This window comes from Pseudoliparis swirei, chromosome 11 (assembly GCF_029220125.1).
Source record: "Pseudoliparis swirei isolate HS2019 ecotype Mariana Trench chromosome 11, NWPU_hadal_v1, whole genome shotgun sequence".
Classification (NCBI taxonomy): domain Eukaryota; kingdom Metazoa; phylum Chordata; class Actinopteri; order Perciformes; family Liparidae; genus Pseudoliparis; species Pseudoliparis swirei.
In genome coordinates this window covers 4,185,684-4,211,545 of record NC_079398.1, presented here as the reverse complement: position 1 = coordinate 4,211,545, position 25,862 = coordinate 4,185,684, and the positions used below count along the sequence as shown (strand labels likewise).

The following is a 25,862-nucleotide window of genomic DNA, read 5'->3' as shown; positions in this document are numbered from 1 at the left end:
TTCTGCGCATGAAGCCAAAACAATGTGGACCGAGACAAATGCTCAGTCTGCTCGGGATAAAAGGCGGCTTCGCCGGGCTGCGAGACATTCTGCGTGAGCGATTGAAGAAACAAATTCCAGAAAATAAGGCTGACGTATCGTTTAGCAGATAAAGAAACGTGAACAAATAATTTCCCCGCCAATTCATTTGAATGTGACCTTGCCTCTCTGTTTTCAGAGTTGATTATGTATCTCTAAAACAGGACATACAGGAGCCAACAAAAAAATCTGTACATTTCCATATCAACTGGGCCATCGCTGAGGAGAATACTGAACGGCTATTAAATGGACCTCGAGGTGAGACTGATTGTTCAACAAATTAATGCCTGCATCACATGGTGCCTGTCTTAATTAAAGCTCCCGATTCCTGATCGACCGAGGCGGACAGCTGGAATTTAAGTGCCAGCGAACCAGTGGGGGACAACTGCAGGACTAGCCGGATAAATCACCGAGAGGAGTTCAAGGCTTTAAATTCAACAAGTGAAGCAGAGTTTGAGCTTGTGTGTCAAGTGTGCAGAGCCAGTAATGCCCACCCTGAGCTGGGGTGAAGCAGTGATTCAGCAGCAGCATCAGCAGCAGTAGGCAGTGTGCTTTTAGCCAGGCGGCAGCACAGAGTGTCTGTCGAGGCTCTGTCCAGCTCCTAATGGGATGTTCTTGTTGTTGCCAGCGGATAACTCTCATCCTGAGTTCTGGACTCCAGATCAAAGGAGGCCTGGATTCCACAGAGCCACCGGGGCTGTACGGATGGAGAGGACACGGGCAGAGAGGGGAGTAGGGACGGTAAGTAAAGGGTCAAATAAAAAGAAGCCGCGCAAACAACCCGGGAAGAACCAAAAGCAGGAAAGAAATGAAAAGGATGAGAAGAAACCAACCCGTCCTCTTTCCGTACGTATGCATCGCGTCCTTCCGTTCACCCTGGCAGGCAGATTAGCGCCCGTGTCTTCTATATGTTCTGCCTCTATTAAGGAAGGTGAGGGAAAAGGCAGGTGAAAAGGGTGGAGAAAAAAAAGATGAAAGCCAGCTCTAGAAGTCAAGTGGGAGCGTGGGGTTTCCTTAACCCTCCTGTTACCTTTCGGGTCAATTTGACCCCATTCAATGTTTAATGTCGGTGTTCTTTGGGGTCAATTTGACCCCAGGCTGTTTTTCACTGTCAAACATATAAGAAATATCAACTTCTTCTGTATGTAAAGGGATATTTAGGTAGTCAACAAACAAACATAAAGTACCTCACACTTAAACTTGGGAAACAATATGAATTCTAATAATTTTCTGGAGGTTTTAATTGCTGTGATCAAATTGACCCCGAGGGTAAAATATGTCAGTAAATGTAAAGGTAACAGGAGGGTTAAAACCAAATTTGGGGAAGCGAAGAGAGGTGCTTTTGTCCATTGTCCCATGGCCACTGCAGGAAAAAGTCGACAGACAATATCATCTCACTCTTTCTTTTGTTTTTTAGTTTGTGTTGTGTGTTGTTACTGAAGGACTTCTTTTCAGCATATGGAATTTAAGTAAAGCGTGTGTGTGACGCTGATAGACGACACTACACTTTTTCCTCTCTGCCTGGATGTACCCACCATGATGTTTTGATTTTGTGTTGGATTGTTCAAGGAACTGGCATTGTGTGTTCAGGTTTTCGGAAGAAATACTTTAATTTAACTCGACTTAACTTTATTAAATTGTTCCCCTATAAGGGCTCAGACAAACTAATAGCCTCTAAATCCCTCAAAGTAACTTCTTCTATTAAATCCCATAAAATCATGCTCAAAACTGGGCCCTAACTGGCGGTTGTTGCCACTCATTGTTTCACTGACCTGAGAGGGTGATTCTGCTGGCAGGTTCTTTTTTTTTAAAATAATACATTGATTGAATTGGTGTCCCTGTTCATACACTTGAGACTATTGCATACCTTGACTTTAAAGACTTTTTTTTCCAGAAGAGACTGATAGAAAAACATTTTTGGAACACTATTACCCTACATTGATTGAAGAAATGGGTGTTGGGTGGTTTGTGTGGACAATGCGCGAGGAAAAAAAAACACTTTTTAAGAGAAGGTGAGAGGCACTAACAATTTCAGGAATGTCTTGTTTCTTGACTTTGACCACGCACCAGATGATGATGGTGAAATGTGTGTGTTACTAAAATATCTGAGGTGTCTTTAAATGTGCTGCATCCAGAGATACAGGACTCTTAGAGAAACATCACACCATCGTCTGCTGTGCTGTTAGCCAAGACTGCTTAATATACAAATATATCTTAAAAAGCGAAAAATCAAACTTTTTTGCAGCGAAGAATGAAAATGTTAACCAATCACCCGCCATAGGCGGACGCGACCGCGAGCAGCAGCGCCACGCCTGTGCACGATGGCGTCGCTTCGTGGTGGCGTTCCTCCAGAAGGACGAACAGGACTTCTTAGTGAAAGACAAGCCAGGCAGGAGGCACGAGAGTGACGTGTTTTGGATAGTCGGGGGGGAACTGGAGGCGTTTTCAAGTGCAAAGCTGTCCCGTGGAGAACGAGCACACGTCAGAAGAGTAGCCGGCTCGCCGAAGGGTCCGGAGCGATATCAGGGCGAGGCGCTTTGTCAGGTGATGTGCAATCGACCTTTTGAGTTACGAGTGGCGGCCAGCTGTGCAGATGATGGTCCAGAGATAAGATGGTTTGGTGTGATGAATATCAAGAGACAAACACGACGCACACACAGAGCTCCGTCATCCAGCCGCGGGGAGGAAGATGTCTTCCCTCCACGTTGACGAGAGCATCTTCAGTCTCCTGCTGCAACACGCTGAATCTAAAGGAGAGGATGGCTTCAGAGGAACGGACTCATGTGCCCGACCTTATGAGTGGGATGAAAGCTGCTTGTGAAATGTCACAGAAGAAATGCTGCATGACTCCGAACACACAAACACACGTCACTGCTCCAACGACTGCAAGATCAATCTTCTAGTATAGCCCGTGATCTTTAAATATTCACATGACTAGATTAATGCAAAGCAACACGCAGCTCGACTGAAACGACGACATTTACTTCCAGTTGTCCAAAACTGCAATGAAAGCAAAACAGGGATGAACTATTGAACGATATAACTAGAATAGTCAGCGCTGAGTGGAAGAATACCTTCTTTTTTTTTAGCTTGGTGTGATTTTACTTCCTTTAAATGTTAATAAGTGCTCTGAAAAGAGTCACATGACTTGTACTACTATCTGCATGGGATGATAATCACAAATCAATGAGTGCAATATAGAAATCACTTCTCTAGAGAAATAAACCCCATCCCATGATAGATTGCATCATGAGATATAATCTATCGATTGTAAAGCCCTCTGAGGCAGATTTGTAATTTGTGAGAATGGGCTATACAAAATAAACTTAATTGAATTGAAAAATGATACAGTTATGGTTCTCGAGATCAGTGTTTGAACTAATTCTGAGTGTAACTAAGTGTTATATTAAATGGCAGCTGGAGGGAATGTATTAAAAGCAAAGTAGTGGAGAGCCAGTGAAATCCAGACATGGCAGAGAAGCAACATTGACAAACAAAACTTGACCTTGCAATGCAAAGGAGAACTGTGAACGTTGGTTCATTGAATAAATGCGTCCGAAACTCTGAATCCAGCAGTTTGAGGAGAGCGGCGTGACGATGAGGGGTTCATCACGGCAGCTGGTGGCGGATGTTATCATGGAGGGAGAGAATATACAAAGACCGATGGACTTGGGAGGAGAGAAAACATTTTAATGTTGTTTGCCCGGATATACACTACCATTCAAAAGTTTGGGGTCACTTAGAAATGTCTTTATTTTTCAAAGAAAAGCACAGTTTTTTCAATAAAGATAACATTAATCAAGAATACACTCTATACATTGTTAATGTGGTAAATGACTATTCTAGGTGGAAGCGTCTGGTTTCTAATGAAATATCTCCAGAGGTGTATAGAGGCCCATTTCCATCAACTATCACTCCAGTGTTCTAATGGTACATTGTGTTTGCTAATCGCCTTAGAAGACTAATATCTGATTAGAAAACCCTTGTGCAATTATGTTAGCACAGCTGAAAACAGTTATGCTGGTGATATAAGCTATACAACTGGCCTTCCTTTGAGCTTGAAGTACAAAATTAATACTTCAAATATTAATCATTATTTCTAACCTTGTCAATGTCTTGACTATATTTTCTATTCAATTTTCAATTCATTTGATAAATAAAAGTGAGTTTTCATGGAAGACACGAAATTGTCTGGATGACCCCAAACTTTTGAACGGTAGTGTAAGAAAAATAGCTGGTGCCCAAAGATTGTGTACACCACCCTGCCCCACCCCACTGCACCCCAACACACACACATACCCACACATCTACTGTCTATGTGGAGGAGAGAGTGAGGGGAGCAGATGTAATTACACGAGGCGATACGAGCCGCGTGACTCCGAGTCTCTCTGACCCACGTGGAGGAAGTCAGTCGGGCCTTATCAGCGGGCCGCAGAGCGGGGCAATCTTCCAGCAGAGGTGGCAAGTGCACCCTCCTCTTTTCAGATGTGACACACTGGAAAGATGAGATGAAGATGGTGATGATGGTGGTGGTGGTGGTGGTGGTGTATGCGGTGTATGTGGGCTCTAAGTGAAGAGGACAGCAAATGAGGAAATAGTCCCTCCTTCATTCATGGTGGCAGCCAATCGCTGGTCTGCCCCTGAAGGAGAGATTTGAGAAGGGTAAACAACACAACCGACAGGAAGCTGAGCTAGACCATAGAGGGGGGGGGGGGGTGGACCAATATGTAGATGGTTGCCGGTAGGACAGTGAAAATTAAATATCGCTTGCTGTGACTAGTGATCATATCGCGTAAAAACTGAAAACTATTCACCATCGTCAACCATTAATGTGTAATGCTGTTCACACGCCGACAAGAAAGCAGTTATTATGTTATTATTGCAGCTTTTGCTTTTGTTTTTGCTTTTGCTTTTGCGTGCCTCCGCCTCCGCCTCCGCCGCGGCTTTGTCGCCGCCGTTGGTGTGAAAGATGTGACAAGATGTTGTTCTTTAGGAAATCCTGTGGAGAGATTTGACAGGCGTCGTCAGATGACAAAGTGAACAGGAGCTCCCCGTAGCTTTGTCTACGGTGTCTGAATGTAACATGATTGTAAGTCGCTTTGGATAAGAGCGTCAGCTAAATGACATGTAATCATAATAATAATAACGCAGCTCGTGTGAACCCTGCTCTTGTGTCTGTCGGGAGGCGTGATGTTCGGCCGGTTTCACATGCGGTTGTGCGTCGTGGCCGTTGTCTCCTGAAGCTCAACAGGTCCCGAGTTCTCTCTCAGCTGGCTCCAAAACCCTCAGAGTTTATAGGACAGAATAGTGAGAAAACAAGCGAGCGACATCCTCGCCATGCGTTTGGCCACCGGGAAGCAGTCCCTATTACTTCTGTTGATTCACCGGAGGTAATCACCGATATGGCACTAGAGGAATCGGAGGGATCAGCAAAGGGGGGAAAGTCAGTTAAACAGAAAGAATGAGGGTCCATGGAGGGGCCTTTGAATGAAATATGGCTCATATTATTTCTTCCCGCTCTCCAGACAGGGCCGTCTGTCATGGCCAGGAAGGGGCCAGAGAAAGTGGGCTAAGTGGTCAGGCCATTTCTTGTGCCTTTCCAAGTGGCTGCATAGATATTAGGATTTTACAGGCTATTACACATGATAATTGCACAGCATATTGAATTTCGGGCAATTTTCTCACACCGATTTGCTCCCTCTTTTCTATAAATAAACATTTTACACTATGTAAAGTATCCATCATATGGGCTGTGATTTAAAGGCTGTTGACGACACACAATCAGTGTCCGTGGCATTTGTGTAAATTCAATAACAGCACTCTACTAATTGCATGGCTTAAATCCAGCTTTAGCTCTTTAGATATTCATCTAAGCCAATTAAGCGAGAGGCGGGTTGGGAATGGGGCATAATCCTTGCTCGAATGTTAGAGTGCGCATTCTCGAGCAAAGTCAGAGGAGGACCCAGTCCACTCTGAAATCGCCGCATGTATTCGCCCAATGTGCTTCTGTAAGAAAATAACATGCAAGCTTCTTCTAAACATTCACAAGATACTGTCAGCCGAGGTTTATTACAGGTAAGTGTGTGTCGTGTTATATTTTATCTCAGAGGAACAACAAGACAAATGCTAGACCTCCGGAATAGGAAACGAGAAAAAACAAACAATGCAATCTATTCCAATACAAGAAAATAGAAACAAATGTTCAGTGTGGGCGCTATGATCAAAAACAAGAAATCTGCTTTGAATAAAGGAGTTGTTGTGGTTAAGCCTGCACTACTTTACGCCTCTCAGATTTTGTTTCCTCTTCGTGTTCCAAAGAGAGACTTGAGTTGTCTGTCAAACACTCAACAAGGTCGGCATGGTCGAGTGTCTGATCGATCGCCACGTGCACACTCCTGCACACTCGTGCACACTCGTGCACACTCCTGCACGCTGCCTCCGCTCCGTCGTGATAAAGAGCAGAGAGAGGACAGATTGTGAAATGCTGATGGAGTACCTCTGCGCTGCCATTCATCAATGTAATTAAACATAATGAGCACCATCCACAGAGAGACAGAGGAGGAGGAACACAAACTGCCATAAAACGATGTACGAGGTGGCAGCTGCAAAGAAATGTACATTGAGTGGGATATTTGAAAAACAATTATGGTTGAATATGTGATTATTAGCATCAATTTACTGCAGAATGTTGCTGTGACGAGGGAAGTGAAATACCCAGCGTCAGTCGACAACACACTGGTCCATCAATTATCAATGCAGTACTTTGTGTTGTTCACCTGAGCGGAAGGTCATTTGCTCCGTGCAGCTCGTCATACACTCTTTGTATCGCATGACTACTTCTTAACCATAAAGTGAGTCCAGCAGTAGATCCTGGAGATCCTGGCAAGCTCAGCACTTTACTTTACTAAGCACTTTACTTTATTCCCCCCTGTATATTTAGTATTTAGTATTAATATTTGTGTTTTGTATTTTTTTATATTTATTTTCATTGATGCTCTGATGTGCAACACTGCTGTGATTTTTGAAATGTCCCCACTGTATCACACATATCATATCATATTATATCATATCATCATATCATATCTATCATATCATATCATATGAAGTGAAAACTAAAGTTTAAAACCCGAATGATGACACTATCTTCCACATGTGTTCAGGAGTCTAAAGCTGAGCGGTCTGTGGCTCGCTTTATGCTGAAGCTTGAATATTAATGCTCCGCTCCTGCAGACACACAGACACGCTGGTCGAGCCTCGCCTCCCATCAAGTGTCTCCATCTCATCTTGCATCATTTTAATAACGGCTCATCGAGGTCACCAGACATGCCGGCAGACCGTCTGAAATACCCAGTCAGCTCACGCCACCTCTCCAGCCAAGTTGCCATGACACATGCAGATCTGTTCGTCTTCATTCATTATTAAACAGACACATGCAGCGGGGGGCATGTCGGCCACTTTAAGTCGGTTTAAAATATAAATACTGCAAAATTCCTGGGTATTATGGACGATGGCCTGGCAGTAGCGAGGTGCACGCAATCCCAGAGATATTTACAGCTAACATCGCCGTGGCAGCGTTAAAGATGCAGTCAGTGATTCTAATATATGATTCCAATGAATGTTTGTCAAATTCAGCAAATATCTCCTCGCCGTCTGCGCGCTGCGCATTAGACGTGTGTGCAGATAGCAACTCTGTGTTCATTAGGGGTGACCCTGAGTAATAGAGCTGTGAATTGTAAAGAAAATGTGGTTATGAAACAAAGAATCATGAATGTTTTACATAGAATTGCTTGGTTTCTCCAAAGAAATCACAATATATATGTTAGCATACAGTTAAATGTCAATTATTCATGTAAAAAACAAAAATGCTAAAATTATCATCTTTCTTTATTCATTACTGTTTGCCTTTTATATTTTAGCTTTTTAATTTAGCTAAATCCTAAAAGAAAAAAATAAAAATATTCCTCTAAAAAAGTTAAAATAACAAAAAAACAAAAAAAAAAATTAAAAAATAAAAAACAAAAAAAACAAATGAAAATGTGTTTTCAAGTGATTTGTTTTATAATTGTGATTCTAAATATTTTGTTTAATATTTTCATGATATTCTAATATTTAGAGATATTTTTTTTTTTTTTCTTGATATGTTAATAATCAGCAATATAAAATATAATAATAACAATAATAAATTTTTGTCTTTTGTAATTTGAAATAAGAATGAATGACATTTTTTTTTGTTTTGACACAAAGAAAATAAAGAACTTTATCACAATATTCTAATTTTCTGAGACAGTCCTGTACATATCAGTCTATTAATAATACTGTTAAATCAAAGTCGTGCTTACAGTCATTCTCCTTTGTGTGTGTGAACAAATCTCAAAGCTCTATCCAAATTAGCGAGACCATTGGAGCAGCGTCGTGTCGATGTTTCCTCCGCCGACGACAGGCAAGACCTGCCCTCGAAGATGTGACTCGTCGGGGACGCCTCTCGTGTTAATACACTGCCTCTGAGCCGGGAAACAAACAACGCAAAACAAACAAACATCAGCGCAGCCAAGAGGGACAGGGAGAGGCCATGGGTGGGTGAGGAGAAACCAGGGGGCGGGGGGGGTTTGTTTGAGTGGAGTTCAAATATTAACAACCCATCCACAGACTCCACCTTCAAACGCCCACAGCGTGCAACGGGAGGTCGTCACGTCTTTGTTCTTTCAAAGCCGGTCTAATTGTCGTTGAAACTGTGCTTTTACAACGAGATGTCGGGATTGAAGTACTGCTGTGACATCACAACTTCTTTATGATATGATATATGATATTCTTTCATTTGTGGAGCATTAATATTCACGCTTCAGCATAAAGCTAGGCACAGACTTCTCAGCTTTAGACTCCTGAACACATGTGGAAGATAGTGTCGTCATTTGGGTTTTAAACTTTAGTTTTCACTTCATATGATATGATATATCTGATATGATATTCCTTTATTTGTCCCGCAGTGGGGACATTTCAAAAATCACAGCAGCGGTGCACATCAGAGCATCAATGAAAATAAATATAAAACACAAAACTAAAAACTAAATACTAAATATACAGGGGGGAAATAAAGTAAAGTGCTGAGTTTTCCAGGATCTCCAGTGATCTCCTGCAGTGTGTAGTGCAGCCTGACAGCAGCTGAAGGAAGGACTGCAATGTTAAATTACAAAGTTAAATTAGAATGTTGAATTACAATGTCGAATTACAATGTTAAATTACAATGTTAAATAACAATGTTAAATGCGTCCCTGTTTGTTTGAGCGTGCCGTGTATGTGGGCGACATCAGCTGACAGGAAGTAAACATGGACCCACACCGTGTTCTTTTCTTTGATACTCGCTAAAATGTAGCATTTCAGACGGAGGCTATATTCATAAGTATATTCAGAAGTATGATACAAATAATGATTTTTTTATTTTACTTTGAAGCATACGTCTTGTTGTAAAAACTCAAATAGAAGTATGAACCTGAAAATGAGATGATTCTACTTCACGTTACATTGTATGTCATTTAGCAGACGCTTTCATCCAAAGCGACTTCAGGAAGTGCATCAAACAAGAGAACAAACTCAGAACAACAAGGATCAGGAAAGTAGCATTTCTTCAAGGAGTAAATGCCATTCACACAATTACTTGAAGGAGTTGTTCAGTAACTCAGACTCACTCACTGTTATCGCAGGATAATTCAGTTTAAACGAGAAAAAAAAATCGTTGCTCCAAATAGGTTGTTCACAGTATTTAATCATGTCGCTGATAGAGCCCCAGCACTCTGTTCAGCAACAATGTAGAAGAGAGAAATCAGGAATAGAAATTAAGTTATTGTTAAGTTATTCAATTCAAATTATTTTTTTCGATTTAGTTTATTTTGTATAGCCGAACTCACAAATTACAAATGTGCCTCAGTGGGCTTTACAATCTGTACCCATACGACATCCCTGACCTTTGACCTCACATCGGATCAGGAACAACTCCCAAACAACCCTTCACGGGGAAAAAAGGTTTGAACTCTTCAGGGGAGCAACAGAGGAGGATCCCTCTCCAGGATGGAGGACAATAGAAGGATCAGCAATGTTCATGCAATGTAGACATCTGTGCAATGTAGACAATGGTACCCAATAGTTATGGTCCAACTACATTTTGCAAAATTGATTAAAATCCAAAGTTACTGTTAGTGCTGAGTCAGCAAAACCCGCCTTTTAATTGTCTTCTTTAAAGGTCACGAGGCGACTTCTACCACGGCCCTTTTAATTATCTCTGTGTGTGCGGAGCAGTTTGAGTGTTACGTGTTTCACATGAGAGTCCGCCAGAGGCCGATCCCCGATGACCCTGACCTTTTGAGGAACTAATAGAATTACGGCACACCGAATGCCAATTAAATAAACACAGAGATGGGAAACAAAACAGGCCGAGAGAGCACAGGAGTGTAATTGCCATACAACCCCTTAAGGTAAACACATGTTCCCGCAGCAGGCAGCCTCAGTGAGATATAGGGTGAAGAGGAAAGGGAGGAGGTGAGCGTGCGTGTGTGTGTGTGTGTGTGTGTGTGTGTGTGCATTGAGGTACAGAGAAGAGGAGGGAGTCAGATAGGCGAGGCAGGCTAGCCTGTGTATGTGTTGTTAGTTTAGCTCGTTTTTTTAATTGGCTCCTCTGCCAGAGTGGAGCCGAGCAGAGGGGCCGGCGGGGAGCCCCGAGGACCCGGGCGGACCGGCAGGCCGAAGAACTGCCTGTAAGACCAGCAGCCGGGTACACACAGACCGCCTCGCCGCTCTGATCGCCCACAGGTAAGAGACTGGCCCGACCATAACAACACACACTCATGCCACTTTATCAACTGACACTCTTTTTTTTTTTTTTTTTTTTTTGATCCTGTGCCCTCAGTCTAGCTTTAATAAAAATAAAAATAAACTATGCAAAGACAAGATTTGACAGTTGCTTATGATAATTCTCCTGACTGACTCTATGGCAGGGGTGTCAAACTAATTTTCACCGCGGGCCACATCAGCGTCATGGCCGCCTCTTAAAGGGCCGGAAACACTTTATAAACTCCTCGAACATTCTGTTAAATATCTCTCTTTGCATTCGATTATTGTTTATTTGAGTGTAGAAATATTGTACGTAAGAAAGTGTCTCTTATATTACAACACAAATCCATTTAATTTGAAACCTTCAAAATAAAAGCATGGGAAATTGTTCTTCAATTTATTTGAAGAAAAACAAGGTGCCTTGTGTTTGTGCCCTGTGCTCTGTGGGGACAATCTCTCCACACAAAGCCGGGTGGGTGTCTGCTCGGCGTCTATGATGTTCAAAGAGTTTGGCTAATTTATGAGTTCTATTTTCTTAACAGAATAAGGAAAACAATGGACACAATCCGGTGTGAGCTGCGATGGAACGAGCAAATATGAGCCCAACTGCTTTCGTTTATTCGGATTTATGACACGGCGTCTCAGTATCTGCAGGTCGGATTACTGCCACGCACTTCCTGCTGATATGAAGAGAATCCACGCCACGTAAATCCCAAAGTGTTTCCTGAACTGCGCAACACTCCCTTCTGCGCTTCCAGGACCGATTGTTACGGTCGGCTCCACTGTTCTCCTTTGGTTGATAATAACACGGTAGTAACCCTGGGCCTCGACGGTCCTCTTGGTTGCATTAGCACTTGATCAACAGGACAATCAAAAGGTCAACGGGACGCAGCCATTTCCTTCTTTGTGCCTCCAACCTGAGGAGCTCTCCACTTGAAGCGGACAGTAATTGGTTGCCGAGTGCCCGAGTAATGTGGCAGAAGTCTCTCTCTCCGGAGACGAGGGGTGAAGCTACCTGCGGATGGAGATAGGGCAGGACTCGGGACGGGAGGGAAGAGGGTCTCCCGCTTGACTTTGAAGACAGAGAAAGGAGATGGAGAGCTAGAGATGAAGGAGGCTGATTAACATAATGTGCAGTCGAGAGAGCGCTCTACCCTCTATCTCCCAGTCAGACGCTGTCTGGGGAAATATGCGGCGGCCGCCACAGTTAGTGGGAGCCAGCGTATTTATTGTCCTGTTAATTAGCATGGAGGTGGTTAGGGCTGTAGAGATACGCACTGTGTGAAGTCTGGGAGGATGCAGGAACCAAATAGCCCCGGAAAACAACCGTCCAGCGAGCGGTCAGAGGTTTCCCCTGCATTGCCGTTGAGAAAATGCAATGTTTGAGTTGCATTTCCCGAAGCCTCCGGATAGGTAACCCACTTGTCTGCCAGTTGAGTTGTTTGATCTGCTGACTTTGATCATACAGATGGAGAGCGGGGCGGTCCGATTCGAGTGTGTACCACGGTGTGAGAAAAAAAAGGCCCAAAGCGTGATATTCTTCGCTGTTTTAAAAAAATGTTTCCTCCTTTGCAATTTTTTTGTGCAGTGACTCCATGGAAGAAATGATTCAGCACACGTTTGGCAGAATGATAATAACACAGACCTAAAAAACAAATAGCGTCCAGAGCCTCTTTTAAGTTCCCTCTCTTTAAAAGAAAGACGTGGAGACGAATATCCTGCACCTGGAACCCAGCTTTTGGTATTTTATCTGATCACTAGAGGACTAGAGAGTTCTGAAGCCTTCGGGATGGAAAAGCCTCACGGCCATTTCCATAATTCATATTTCAGCCAGCTTCCAGTAATGTTGGGACACCAAAATAGAAATAATGGATTTCCTGGTCTTTTTTTTCACTCATCACCTCACAGAACCTGCAGACAATCCACACACACACAGACACACACACACACACAAGCAAACACACACAGTGCTCCCGCCCAGACCAGCACTTGCAGAAGACCAGCTCGCTCCAGGCCTCTAATTGGCCTCATTTCTCCTCCTCTTGTCTCTCTCTCTCTTTATGCTCTTGAAAGCAACGGCTATTCTCAAACATATTTCTGAAAAGGGTGAACACACTGTAGCCTGCACTTATCTCCAAATACAATAAAACTCACCAGATGAAACCGAAAATAAATGACAAGGCCAGATTCTTAAAAAACTGAGTGTGTATGCGTGTGTTTGCACGTGTGTGTGTGTGTGGGGGGTGATGAGAAGGAGAGCAGAGGCAGTTTGTTCTGGCCGCATACTGTGGGCCATGAAAGACGCTCATTGAAAGATCCGTCGCTGGCGTTTCACGGACACACAGAGGGGCCTGTGAGTGCGACGGGGCCACAGAAAAGCACAGAGAGTCTTCCAAGTTGATGGTGGCATACATCACTTAGAGCCAGTGCCCCCCCCCCCCCCCACTGTCCCAGCCAGCCAATCAATGGGCCGTTTGTTGTGATGCATGTGGCCAGAGGTTTATGGCCGTCCGTGTGCCGCAGTGTCTGGCTACTCCGGCCCTGAGACTGTTACCGTTTATTAGAAGAGAGCGCTGCCGCACTCTCTCTCTCTCTCTCGCTCTGCCTCTCTCTCCCTTTATTCTTCCATATACCGCAGAGCCAATTTGCTAATGGATGCATCAACCTTGTGATTTATTGTTGTCAAAGATACGCTTCAAGTAAAATGCACTAAATGATTTAAGTTTGCAGGCAAAATTTACATTTGAAAGCCGGCCCACTCTGGAGAGCGACTAACATCAAATATGCAAAGTTGATTATGTGGAGCATCTATTTCGTGGTTCTAAATCATGGCTAAGCCCTCTCAGTGATATTAAAGTCTGTATGGATCGTCTGCGGTTCGCATCTATTCTAGGACGTCGTTGCTGTGATGGAAATTAAAAGAGCAACAGGGAAGACATGCAGCGCTGGGACAAAACCCAAAGTCTCCTCTGTCTGGAAACTTCTGTGTTAAATCTGCTGAACGGTTTTGGTGGTTTCACTGAAGAGTACTGGACATGTCCCCTTGAGGTAAGACGGGGCGGTTCTCAATCAGTGCACACAGCAGACAGACACTCTCCTCTGTCCCCACTCACTTGTGCGGGCATGTCAGATCCATAACTCTCATGCTCCATCTCTCAGACAGACCTGGAGGAATGTTTCTAACCTCCCCGGGGGGGGGTTAAAACCAGTTGTGGATCCTGAAGCTAAGGGGCCCTGTCCAAAAAAAACAAAGGACCGTCCATGGCTACAGATGAAGGATCTGGCATCTCACACTCTGTCAACTGTTTCACACATTCTGTCTCCCGTCTTCTTGCCCCGTCCCGTCACACAGGACCAACGAGGCGTGTCTCTCGGGAGGAAAGAGATGGTTTTACATCGAGGCAGCTTACAGGCTATCGGAGCGGCTTCAAACACGAGGCCTGCTCCCCGAACGAGGACGAGGAGGCCGTTATGGGAATACTACAAAGCACAAGAAAAAGCACCAAGAAAGTAGGACAGGATGAATTACCTCCATTGTAATTTGAATGAAGCTGAATTACTATATTAAACAAACATGCCGAGAACACTGTAATCCAGATCCGGCTTTATATAAATACTGAAAATGAAAAACTTTAATTTAAATGCTTCTGGAGGCTCTATTTACCAGCACTCCCACGGAGACTTTGTCTCAACCGTCTCTCCCAGCCGTGAGGTGCACACGTGTGCGTGTGCGTGTTTGAATACATGTGTGTGTGTGATTCAGTGTGTAGGTTAGCCTGTTACAGCACAAGCGACCGATAAGCCCGGAGGCACCGCCTCGGGGTCTTGCTCGGCAACACAAATGGACTCGATACGTGATTCCATAACTGACTTAGGCCCGCTGCTCTCACCACAGGGGGAACTCGGCACCTACCGGGGACGGGGAATGTGCCCTCTATACCTCGGCACAGACCGAGCACTTTTCAAAACTCATGAGTCATTAATAAAACGATCTCACGGTGTTCGTATCAGGACTTGCGGATAAATCACGGCACATTTGACACTAAAAGGCCATTTCTATTCTGCTCTGATGGATGTCAAGGATGCCACGCAAGGGAACCTGAGGTGCCGCTTCACACTTGATCGAATCCGCTTATCTGCTAACTTCACCGCCGCGTCGAATCCAAATATTGCGTCGATACAAATGCAACATGCGGTGAGAAACGAGGGGAGGACGCGAGTCCCTTGAACAAATGTGTTCCAGGGTCTCAAGCCCAGGCTCCTGATTTTACATATTTGTAAAAATAAAAAAAAAGAAGAAAAGTGTAAGTAGCATAGAGGCAAAGCGCGGGTCAGTCAGTCCGGAGCTGAATGCAGAAGCCGCTTCAGACTTGTGGGTTCAAGACTGACCTTTCAGTTGGTGACGTAATGCAGCTGCACGGGTCAGTCCCCTCTTTCACAGTGGAGGCGTTCAGCTTTAAGTGATTCATGAGTATATAACATTAATATAAAACGCTGTGCAGACAGGCAGTCGCACATCGGGAGGGGGACAGGAGCCCCGGCAGGAGCAATGCGTTGCATATCTGGCATGGATTTAGCATTTAAATCCCTCCTTGCTCCGCTCTGCTGTGCTCTGCTGAGGCTCGGCCCGCATTTGTGATCAAACAGAGATCGGACGACTGCTTTTCTTCCTCGTCCTTCACGTCGCACCGTCTTGAAAGGCTTCATTAAAATCTCAGGGCTGCAGATACAGTATCAGAGGTAATTTGCCGTGCCTTTCCTTAGGGGAAAAAAGAGGATCCCATTGTTAGAAACGGAGGGAGAAACGTCTGTCCGGGCCTTTAGATGAGACACAATACAGAGCTCCACCACCGCTGTGTTCTAATGTATGGTGATGTTTTTGGGCTAATGGGAGTCTGACCTGCAACAGAGCTCATGGCGAGTCTTGCAAACAGGCGGTGTAGCGCCAGGCAGAAAAAGGAGGGGATGGCAGGAGGGCAGGAAAGGAAGACAGGGTGAGAGAAGTCTAAGAGAGAGAGATGGGGGGAGAATTGGCTTGAAATGTTCCGACAATGAAATGTCTCCAGTAATTGTTCCTGCGGTGATAAATGGTGTCCCATTTTACGGCGAGTCTCCTTGTCCTTGGGAGTCAAAGAGATGAGCGGAGGAGGGGACGCAGACATGGACTGGCAAAGCCGGCTTTAACTTGGCTGCAAGCCGTCAACTTTCTGAAGGTGAAGGTGTGTGTGTGTGTGTGTGTGTGTCTGCATGTCAGTGTGTGTGCTTGTTTGTGTTTCTCTGCTGTAGACGTTGAAGCGTTTCTGTGAACCAGCAGGCAGCACAGTAGCGGATGAGGCTGACAGAATAAAAACACATCACAACACTGCAGTAATATCCCCTTGACAACACGCTCCGAGCACTTTGTGCCCCGAGACGTTTTTGCAGCCGTCCAGGGAGACGAGCATTTACCTCGCTGCGACTTCGTCAGCAGGCAGCGCTGTCATGTCAGGCAAACGGGAAGTTTCCCATATTTTGTATAGTTTACTCGCTTTTTAATGATGGTTTTGTGAATGAATGAATGTAATCTACGCGAGTGGTCCAAGAGAAAACAGATGTTCAATCATGTCAGGCCTTTTCACTGCCATTCAATTCCAAAACACCATACAAATAAACTCGAGTGTCAGCTGGATTTACTAATATTAGAACAATATTTAATATTCCTTGCATTGTGTTGTTTCACACTCTTTTTTTTTTAGCTAACACAAAACAAAAGCGGCGTGTGTCCATGCCCTGTTCATTACTTTGAGTATAATCATTATTATTATTCACTTTCAAAACTAGTGGACTTCAGATTAAATAAACTATATCACTGGAACCCCCCTTGGAGGATAATTTATTATTACTGTATACGTGTAGCGATGTGAAGCCGGTAAAAAGAAGGTAGATAAAATAAGTGAATGAGTAATATTCAGGTTCACTTCACAGTGGGAAAACTAATGAAAGCCTGCTTGATTATAATCTTGCTCTGATTTATTTAGCTGAGCTGGCAAAAACATCAATGGTCACATTTTAAATCTATGGCAGGATGAACCAATAAGTTAATTGCTAACAGTGTAAAGATGGGCCTGCAGATTCCACTCCCACACTGTGAAGGTGACAAGACAGGTGTCGAGCGCTTGTGAAAATGGAGCTTAATGCGGATACATACCACGCGTGAACAAGCTGCTTTTGAAAAGCGCATTCAGCGCCACAGAGCCCTCGCCGAGTCTGTGTTTCACCGATAAGCATGAAGGTTCATTAGAATTCATGTGATTTATGTTAACTGGCATTTGTGTCATATTGCAAAAGAGGGAGAGAAGTCACACGCCAGATATAACATGGATAAGTGAGTCTGCAATGAAGTAAGTGAGAAATAACTCAAGAGGAGAGAGTTCAGTTTCTGGAAGGGAAGAAGAAACTAGTTAATATGAATCACATCGATCACTGTGAGCCCAAAGAGGAAACATGAGAAGAACATCGGAGGGAGAGAGGAAGCTGCTCCTCGTACAACGTGAGCTATAAGGAAAGAGCAGAAGATGCTCTTCGGGCTCGGGGAGGATTGTGAAGGCGAGAGAGGAGGAGGACACACTGTAAATGCTAAAGAGACTGCAGAGCCTGGAGTTTCCCATGACACACATTAATCACCGGTGGCCTCTCTTCGCTGCATGCGGATGCACGGCGATGATGATCCTCCCCTGCACCACGTCGTACCGACAGCTGGGACACCAACACAGGCGTCACATGAACCGCTCTCTCCTCTCCACTTCCTGTCTTCTCTCTGTTCCCCTCCCTATATTTTCTACATCATCATTTCTGTCCACACATTCGCACACCACATCCATGCACCCGGACATTCATCTCATCTTGTTCCCACCCCCTCTCTCGTCCCCGCTGGCCTCGGACAGGTTGGCGCCAGGCGGAAAGCAGGTGGCGGGAAGAAGAAAAAGGTTACACTCATTATACAGATTAAACCTGTAAATGCCCTGTCGTCGGTGTAATCGATGTGCCACTTCATTGCAGTGACTTATTGATCAATCTCGTCTGGGGGTCGCACACAGTGCATCGTTATAGCTCCGCTAGTTTGCAGGGACTGCCTTTCCTTTCAGACCCTGGCCCTTCCACGGATGCACTCTCTTCCAGTCCCTCGCCCTCACAGCGAACTCCAACGTGAGGTTCTCGCCTGCGGCTGTTTTCTGTGACTTGGTCTTATAGCAACGTGGCTTCCATCCTATGGAGCGGCACCAATGCAGCGGCTAAACCCGCGGACTTGAGTCTCCATTGGAATCGCAGTCGACTGAACGGTGTTCATGAACACACCTCCAGAAGTGGTAGTATATATAAATATATTTTGTTTTTTCTTTTGTTTATTGTTGCTTTTTTGTTGTTGTTTTATTTTCTTCTTTATTTTACATTAATTATCTGATTTATTTGAATTTCAATTTAGGATAGGAATTCATAAGCATTTTTTGCTTCTACCTATACCTTTTCAGTCTTTCTCTTTTGTATATTATATCGGATAATATTGTATTGTATTTGATTTGATTGACTGAATAAAATACAAACAAACAAACAAACAAGTGCGATCACTTTCAAACCAGCATGTCACGAATAAGCCGTCCGTGAACCGAGCACACGCTTTCTTTTTTTCACACCAGGAGTTTAACATATTTTACTGAACCTGAAACTGGACACGAGTTCCGAGGTGATGTTCGAGACACGTTTGCATTCATAGCCGAGGACAGCGACACCGTGAAGCCGGTTGGAACTGCCGCTGTTCAGAGGTCATTCGGCAGTCAGCACCTTCTAGCTTTGGAGCACATTTATGGAAAACGGACTTTGTTGATAGGAGAGAGATTTAGAGTTTAACAATCATTTATTGCAATAGTGCAAAGTCTTTTTGGCGATTGGACTCTGAAGTAGGATAACCCAGGGGTGGAGATGCTGATATCTGCGTGGCAGAATCCCCCCATGACTAGAGCTGAAAGGACAACTCACGGCAACAGAGGACACATTTTAAAGTTGTACCAACGACGCTGTGATAGGCTTACGACACTGGGCTGCCTCTAAATGGTTGGTTCATTCATTGAGCCCGCCCCCAATCAGCTAATGGAGTCATCGCTGCGAGACTGAGACTGCTGGCGGATGATCCGGCTGGAACGGATGTCTTCCTGTCTGAACTTTCGCTGAGCTACATGTTCCTAGATATGACAAAGCAAATAATCAGGCCATTTATTACGCCAAATATTACATTGAAACGAGCAGAATCTGTAACGCATAAAGCAGCGCGGTCGTCAGGAATGAGCCACAGTCCGCTCCTCTCCGGTCCACTAGAGGAGGAATCTGTGCTGAATCCTTGTTCACATCACTTTGTGTTGGAATAGCAGCAAAACAAGCTGCTTCATGAAAGAATGAGCATTGTCTTTCTCTCTCATTCTTTCTCTTTGTCTCAATTTCTATAGCTAATCCTAATGCCCGTCATTGTAATTAAGTATTAATTAATACGGTTGCTTAAACAAGACAATTGGAGAACAAAAAAAATACGGGTGTGAAAAATCAACTGATGTCCTCACACCTGTCCAATCTCATCCGAGGACTCGACCGCGGTGACTCCATTCTCCCTCGCTCAAAGGAGACACATTTGGCGTCTTTGAAAGGAAAGCCGTTACAGAGCGGCTGCCTCGCCTCGCAGGACGCCCGCCTCTCCCGGCACACAGACCACACCAGCCCACGGCTAAAAATCAACATCCATTTTATGATTACAAATAACACAGCTAGTCCTTCCCCACATTCAGAGGAGCACTGCCCAAACCACCCATTGCTCTTCTTCAGAACTCCTCCATCCCTGCTGCATCAGTCTGATTGGGTATCAGGTGCACCTTTGGATTGAAAAAATAATTGGTTTTGGCGAATGGATAGATGGAAGCGTGTGATCGGCCAAGTTTGGGAAGCAGAGTTTGCATGCTTATCGTGCCGCACAGCTGCACACTGCGGGGGTTTCTTTGTTTTATGGCGACTCGCTAGGAAGAGTCTTGATTGCCAGAGGCAGATTACTTTATTTCAAACCCCTGTTGAATACAGTCCTGAATACATATAGCATTGATGTACACAACACCAAAGCAGGCCTTTTTCAAAGTTAATTTTTTTGTTTTACCGAACCCTTGGACGGCCATCTTTCTGTGTCGCTTTTTCAGGTCAATCGCAGGAGGATGTGGAAGCTTCAGCATGCACGTTGCCTCGGGGCGCTATAGCAACGAGAGTTTTAGGCATGAGGAAAAGAATCACCGGAATGTCTACGTCTGTCGCTAAGGCGCATATCTTTCATCTCGTTCAGCTTCCATTTTAGCACGACGCGCCCTCCCAGACGAGACACCCCCCATCCGTCTGCACCACTATTCTGCAAACTAAAAAACCAACAGGGCCTCACATGACTGAGAAATGCGTCACTGGTAGAGAGTGAGCGTTTGAAGACGAAGAGCACTCTGCTGTGGTATTTGCCACGAGGGTGAGTGTATATGAGTCTGGCTTGTGGCAACCAGGAGTAAGCTCCTACAGTGTGAGAAGCCATATTAAAGTCTCCATCACCCCCCCCCCCCACCCCCCCATCCTCAGTTGTGGATGGAAACAGATGACAAATGGCAGGATGGCTCGGCTGTACGGGCTGCCCACCGGCAAACTGCTGCTGCCGAGGGAAGGGATGGGAACAAATCGCCTCCTGCTGCTCCAATTACAGAACACGCTCATCCCACTGAGGGACTGCAGTCAACTCCACGGGAGGGCGATGGAAAAACACTGGCTTCAGCGGGGGCACACGACGACGGGGTCAAGGGTAAGATGACGCCTCATTCCGATTCAGCCATCAACCTCCATTTGTAATGTTACTAAACTGCGAGTCCAGCAATCGGGTATAGACAGATGTGAGGATCTGTATAATTCAAACTGCTAACTGGTGATAGAGCGTGAACCTCTTTTTGCATTATATAACTAGAACGGGCACTCGGTAGAGCGCATACCTTCGCATATCACAAGATTGGGCATTGGATTATGAACATTTTGGCATGAGTTGCATGCCAATTGGATACAAATTTACCGCGCTATGGTAAAATGAAGATGTTGACCTTTCCATGACCTTGACCTTAACCTTTCACCCGAGCGATCCCAAAATCTAATCAAATGGTCCCCGGATAATAACCAATCATCCCACCAAATTTCATGCGATTCGGTTTAATACTTTTTGAGTTATGCGAGGAACACGCATACAAATAAATAAATAAATAAATATATACATGGCGATCAAAACTGAAAAATGCGACGGTAAATATATATGGAAGTGCTCCAAAAGGTGATATACTTGAGCTCTGCAATGGCGTCTGGCTATTCAGTATTAGCTTAAAGTGCTACTTAAGGGAATGAGGGAGTTACGAAGTTTTAAAAGATAAAGAAAGGGGGAAGCAGCGAGGGGGGATGGGTGCTATGTGTTGGATGTAAATGCTGCACTATGTGCTCTGTGACAGGCTGGTGGTAATTTATTGCCACAGCTATTACGGTTATTAGAAAACTCACTCAGGAAGACAAATGGCAGCCGGGCTGGTCGTTGCTCTTCCGTCAGAGCTGACAAGGGCGACGCAGCACTCTCGGCTATTGACATTTTCGCACCTTAAGCCAAGCTCTGCCAGCTGTATTGCAATTCAAACCCCAACTTAATGGCAATGAGCTAAATCATCCCCGTCTTGGGCGTACAACTTTCATTATTTCCTTGAGAAGAGGAGGAGCATTCCGGTAGTCAGTAAAAAGGTACAGCCTTTTGAAATGGACATTTCATCAGCAGGTTTTTTCTTTTTCCTAGACTGACAGATTAAAGAAATCCCCTCAATAAATAACTTCTATCACTTAGAGCCATTATGAGAGACCGTTAGGAGCATCTAAATGGAAGCCATTTCTTCTGTATGACTGAGAGGGTGGAGAGGGAAGAAGGAGGAGAGGGTGGAGATTTGAGACAAAGGCACTGTGGGACAATGTGCTTTTTCAATTTCAACATTTCTAAGGCCTATGAATCATATTTCACTCAGTGGCCCAGAAAGAATGACAAATGATTTCAGTTGTTTTGCAGCAATTGAAAGTGAAAGGTGACATGGCTATCAGTGAGGGCTCCGGTCCCACAATAACACCATTTTCACAAAATACGGGGACATAAACAAAGGCTTAGCTGTCAAGTGTAAAGTTGGGAAGATTGAACAGTTGAACTAATCGTCGAGCCCAGATGAGATTAAAAGGAAAAACAAAACAATTAGCCTGTTACATAATATGACATATGAGTGTGTTAGAAGATGGTAATGGGAGAGTGCAACACGGCGCGTCGGTTGCACCAGAAGAACAGGACGAATGAGCATGTCAGGGAAATGATATCAAATGTATTGTGCATGTGTTATATTGTATTGCTTACCTGTATGTATGTATATGTGTGTGTATGTATGTATATGTGTGTGTATGTATGTATGTATATGTGTATGTATGTATGTAGTTATGTATGTAGTTATGTATGTATGTCTGTATGTAGTTATGCATGTATGTAGTTATATATGTAGTTATGCATGTATATTATATATATATATGTAGTTATATATATATAGTTATGTATATATGTAATTATATATGTAGTTATATATATATGTAGTTATACATATATGTATATATATATGTATTATATGTAGTTATGTATGTATGTATGTGGTATGTAGTTATGTATGTATGTACTTATGTATGTAGTTATGTATGTATGTCTGTATGTATGTATGTAGTTATGCATGTATGTACTTATGTATGTAGTTATGTATGTAGTTATGTATGTATGTATGTAGTTATGTATGTATATATGTAGTTATATATATATATATATATATGTAGTTATGTATGTATGTCTGTATGTATGTAGTTATGCATGTATGTATGTAGTTATGTATGTAGTTATGTATGTAGTTATGTATGTATGTAGTTATGTCTGTATGTATGTATGTACTTATGTATGTAGTTATGTATGTATGTAGTTATGTATGTAGTATGTAGTTATGTATGTATGTAGTTATGTATGTATGTAGTTATGTCTGTATGTATGTATGTACTTATGTATGTATGTAGTTATGTCTGTATGTATGTATGTACTTATGTATGTAGTTATGTATGTATGTATGGACTTATGTATGTATGTATGGACTTATGTATGTAGTTATGCATGTATGTATGTAGTTATGTATGTATGTATGTAGTTATATATGTATGTCTGTATACATGCTGCTGTAGCAAAGGAATGACCCCTTGCATTATTTATAAAGCGTTCAATTCAATTCAGTTTATTTCGTGTAACTCATTATCACAACATACACATGTGCCTCAGAGGGCTTTACAACCTGAAGCATCAATCTGTCTTTCATCTTATGTTCATGATACTTTGACATGAACCAAAGTCTGTCATCGGGACGAGAGACAAAACTGCACCAACAAGTCGCCTTGAAACAACCAACGACGTCCCGTCAGCACCACGGAGCTCAAGTGTTTAGCTTTGGTGACATGAGGTCCTCAACAGCCTTTTGAAAGACACTTACAGGCTTCAACATGTACAAGAGGGATATTTGTATCTGATGTCAAGGAGCAAAACATTGAAATCTCTTCAGCTTGTCTTCACAACAGACCATACGTCGAGCATCTTTCCAAAAACGTTGATTTTGAGATGAGATAACCAGAAGAGCAAAATTGGTTGACTTGGCATGGCCGATCTCCTTACTGTGCCAATAAACACTGGCTGGCCAGGGACAACCTTCCAAGAGAATCAGTCAATTTAGAAGCTAAGTGTCGGAATAGCAAACACACATTACCATTCATTCAAAAACCAGTCATCAGACAGAACAACGAGGACGCTGTGTTGATGGGGAGCATATATGGGGGCCTAATGTGCACTAAATATGAAGAAGGGTTGAATGAATAACAGGCAGTAATTGTACAGCCCTACACTGACATGTATTCTTTCGAGGCCACAGGGTGTTGAGTAGCTGTGTGTTGACTTGCTAATGGCATGTCATGCGAAGGGGAACGCTGCATACGCGGGGGTCATGGCGATGATGGCACTGTGCTGATCGCTGCCACAACAGTTTGTGTCATGGTTTTGCATTTGTGGAGCGAGAGGTTTATATATAACGCAGAAGCTGGTTATATGACCGCGTGTCAGGCAGCGGGAAGCCAACTATATTGCATCAGAACAATTATGACATTTCAAACAGCCACACCTGCTCTGTCTTTGGACCCGGAGCTAACCACAGCGATACTTTCCCGGTCACAAACGCAACATGATTTAATTCCGTCTTCACGAGGCGGGAGAAGAACAGAGGGAGACCTTCATATTGTGACATGTGCATTTTCCATGCTCGGCCTTTATTGAAGATTTGTATTGGTTGAGCGAAGGCCAGGGTTCAGGGCAGAGCGGGGTTAACGGCCTCTCCCTGGCAGCCCAGATGAGAAAGTGATGTGCACAGTGTGTCAATCAGCCAGCTAACACTGGATCATTGGGAACGTGCCACGCTCCATTTAGCTTCACAGGGCGCCCACATCCTGCATGTCTCCCACACACACACACACACACATTGATGCCCTTGCTTCCACATCATCCAGCCTCTCCTGGATGGCCTTGAAAGGATCCCGGCCTCCCATAAACGTCTTCTCGGGAGCCAGAGTCGCTGACTCATTAGGGTAATTGAGACGGGCTCTCCTGAGACTAAAGAGCTGCCGAATGGCTGCCCACTAACTCGCACATTTAAAAGACCACTTATTAAACCCCTTGTGTGTGTCTGTTTGATTCTCTCTTTCTCATCATCCCCTTACTTTTTCTTGTCGTACTTTTCTTTCATTCGTTTTTTCTCTCCTTCTCTTTCCTTCAGCTCATCCGCGTCAGCTCACTGAGTGACACGCAGCGTGTGCTGCTAATTGCCAATCGGGGAATGATCTAGGGGTTTCCCATCTCTGGACTGCAGTCCCCTGGTGTTGAGAAAGCCTCTGCTCCGAGGAAGTGTGAATGGGTGACGGCAAAGGGGGGAAAAAAGGAAAAAAAATGCTGATTTGTGGATGTTGGTAAGGCAGAAGGGAGGGAGGGGGGGGGGAGGTAGAGATTAAGTGAGGGAGGAGAGAAGAATCCACCACCTCAGCGATTTCGGGGGCCCGGCTGCTGTGAGCTGACAGAGACACCCAGAGGTTGTCTGGGAGAGGCGAGGTGAGCCAGGGCGCCCGTCATGTAACAAGTCAGATTGAGCAATACTGCTGGGTCAGGTCAGATTCAGATTGAAGTCGGAGTCACGGCCGGCACCACGCTCCTCGCCTCGAGCTCTTGCTCATCCATCTGAACATAAATTACTGAGCCTTCCGCTTTGCGCTGAGAAATATAGACTCTGTGTGAGTGTGTGAACATGCCCCATGGTTTACACACACACACACACACACATACACACTCAAACACAAATCAAAACAAAAGTGACGACCTGAAAGATGCTCGAGGATGGATGGGCGATCCCAATGTGTTGTATTTTCTCTCAAAACTGCCGACGAGCCCCTGGCCCAAGTAGATGAGGACAGAACTGAGATGCTGTTAATCTGCTCTCGTGAAAGAAGCCGATGACAACACGGCGAGTTCAACAAACTACCTCGCACGACACGGGGAAAAGGGAGGAGAGACCTCTCTCTTTAATCATGCCCTGATTCTTTTTATATTTCTTTGTCTCTCTCTTTCGCTCCAACACTCGCGACATCATGTTTTTCAACCGCCAGTCTCTTTTTCTTTTCCTTTCTCTAATTTCCACAGCTCCACACACACACACACACACACACATTCACACACACCTCCCTCCCTGTCGCTCTTATCAGTGACAGGCTGGAAACAGAAGCGAGATAAGGAAACGCCAAAGCCAACA

General features: G+C 44.2%; 1 protein-coding gene and 1 long non-coding RNA gene across 2 annotated transcripts in view; one reads left to right on the top strand and one right to left on the bottom strand.

Annotated features, from left to right (window-relative positions):
• Window positions 1-25,862, bottom strand: part of pacrg (PARK2 co-regulated) — a 134,949-nt gene that overhangs the window by 75,094 nt on the left and 33,993 nt on the right. The window lies entirely within an intron of this gene.
• LOC130201536 (uncharacterized) lies at window positions 205-18,151 on the top strand. Its single transcript, XR_008833210.1, has 3 exons — window positions 205-819; window positions 10,752-10,878; window positions 14,252-18,151. It is a non-coding gene; the product is annotated as an uncharacterized LOC130201536 (long non-coding RNA).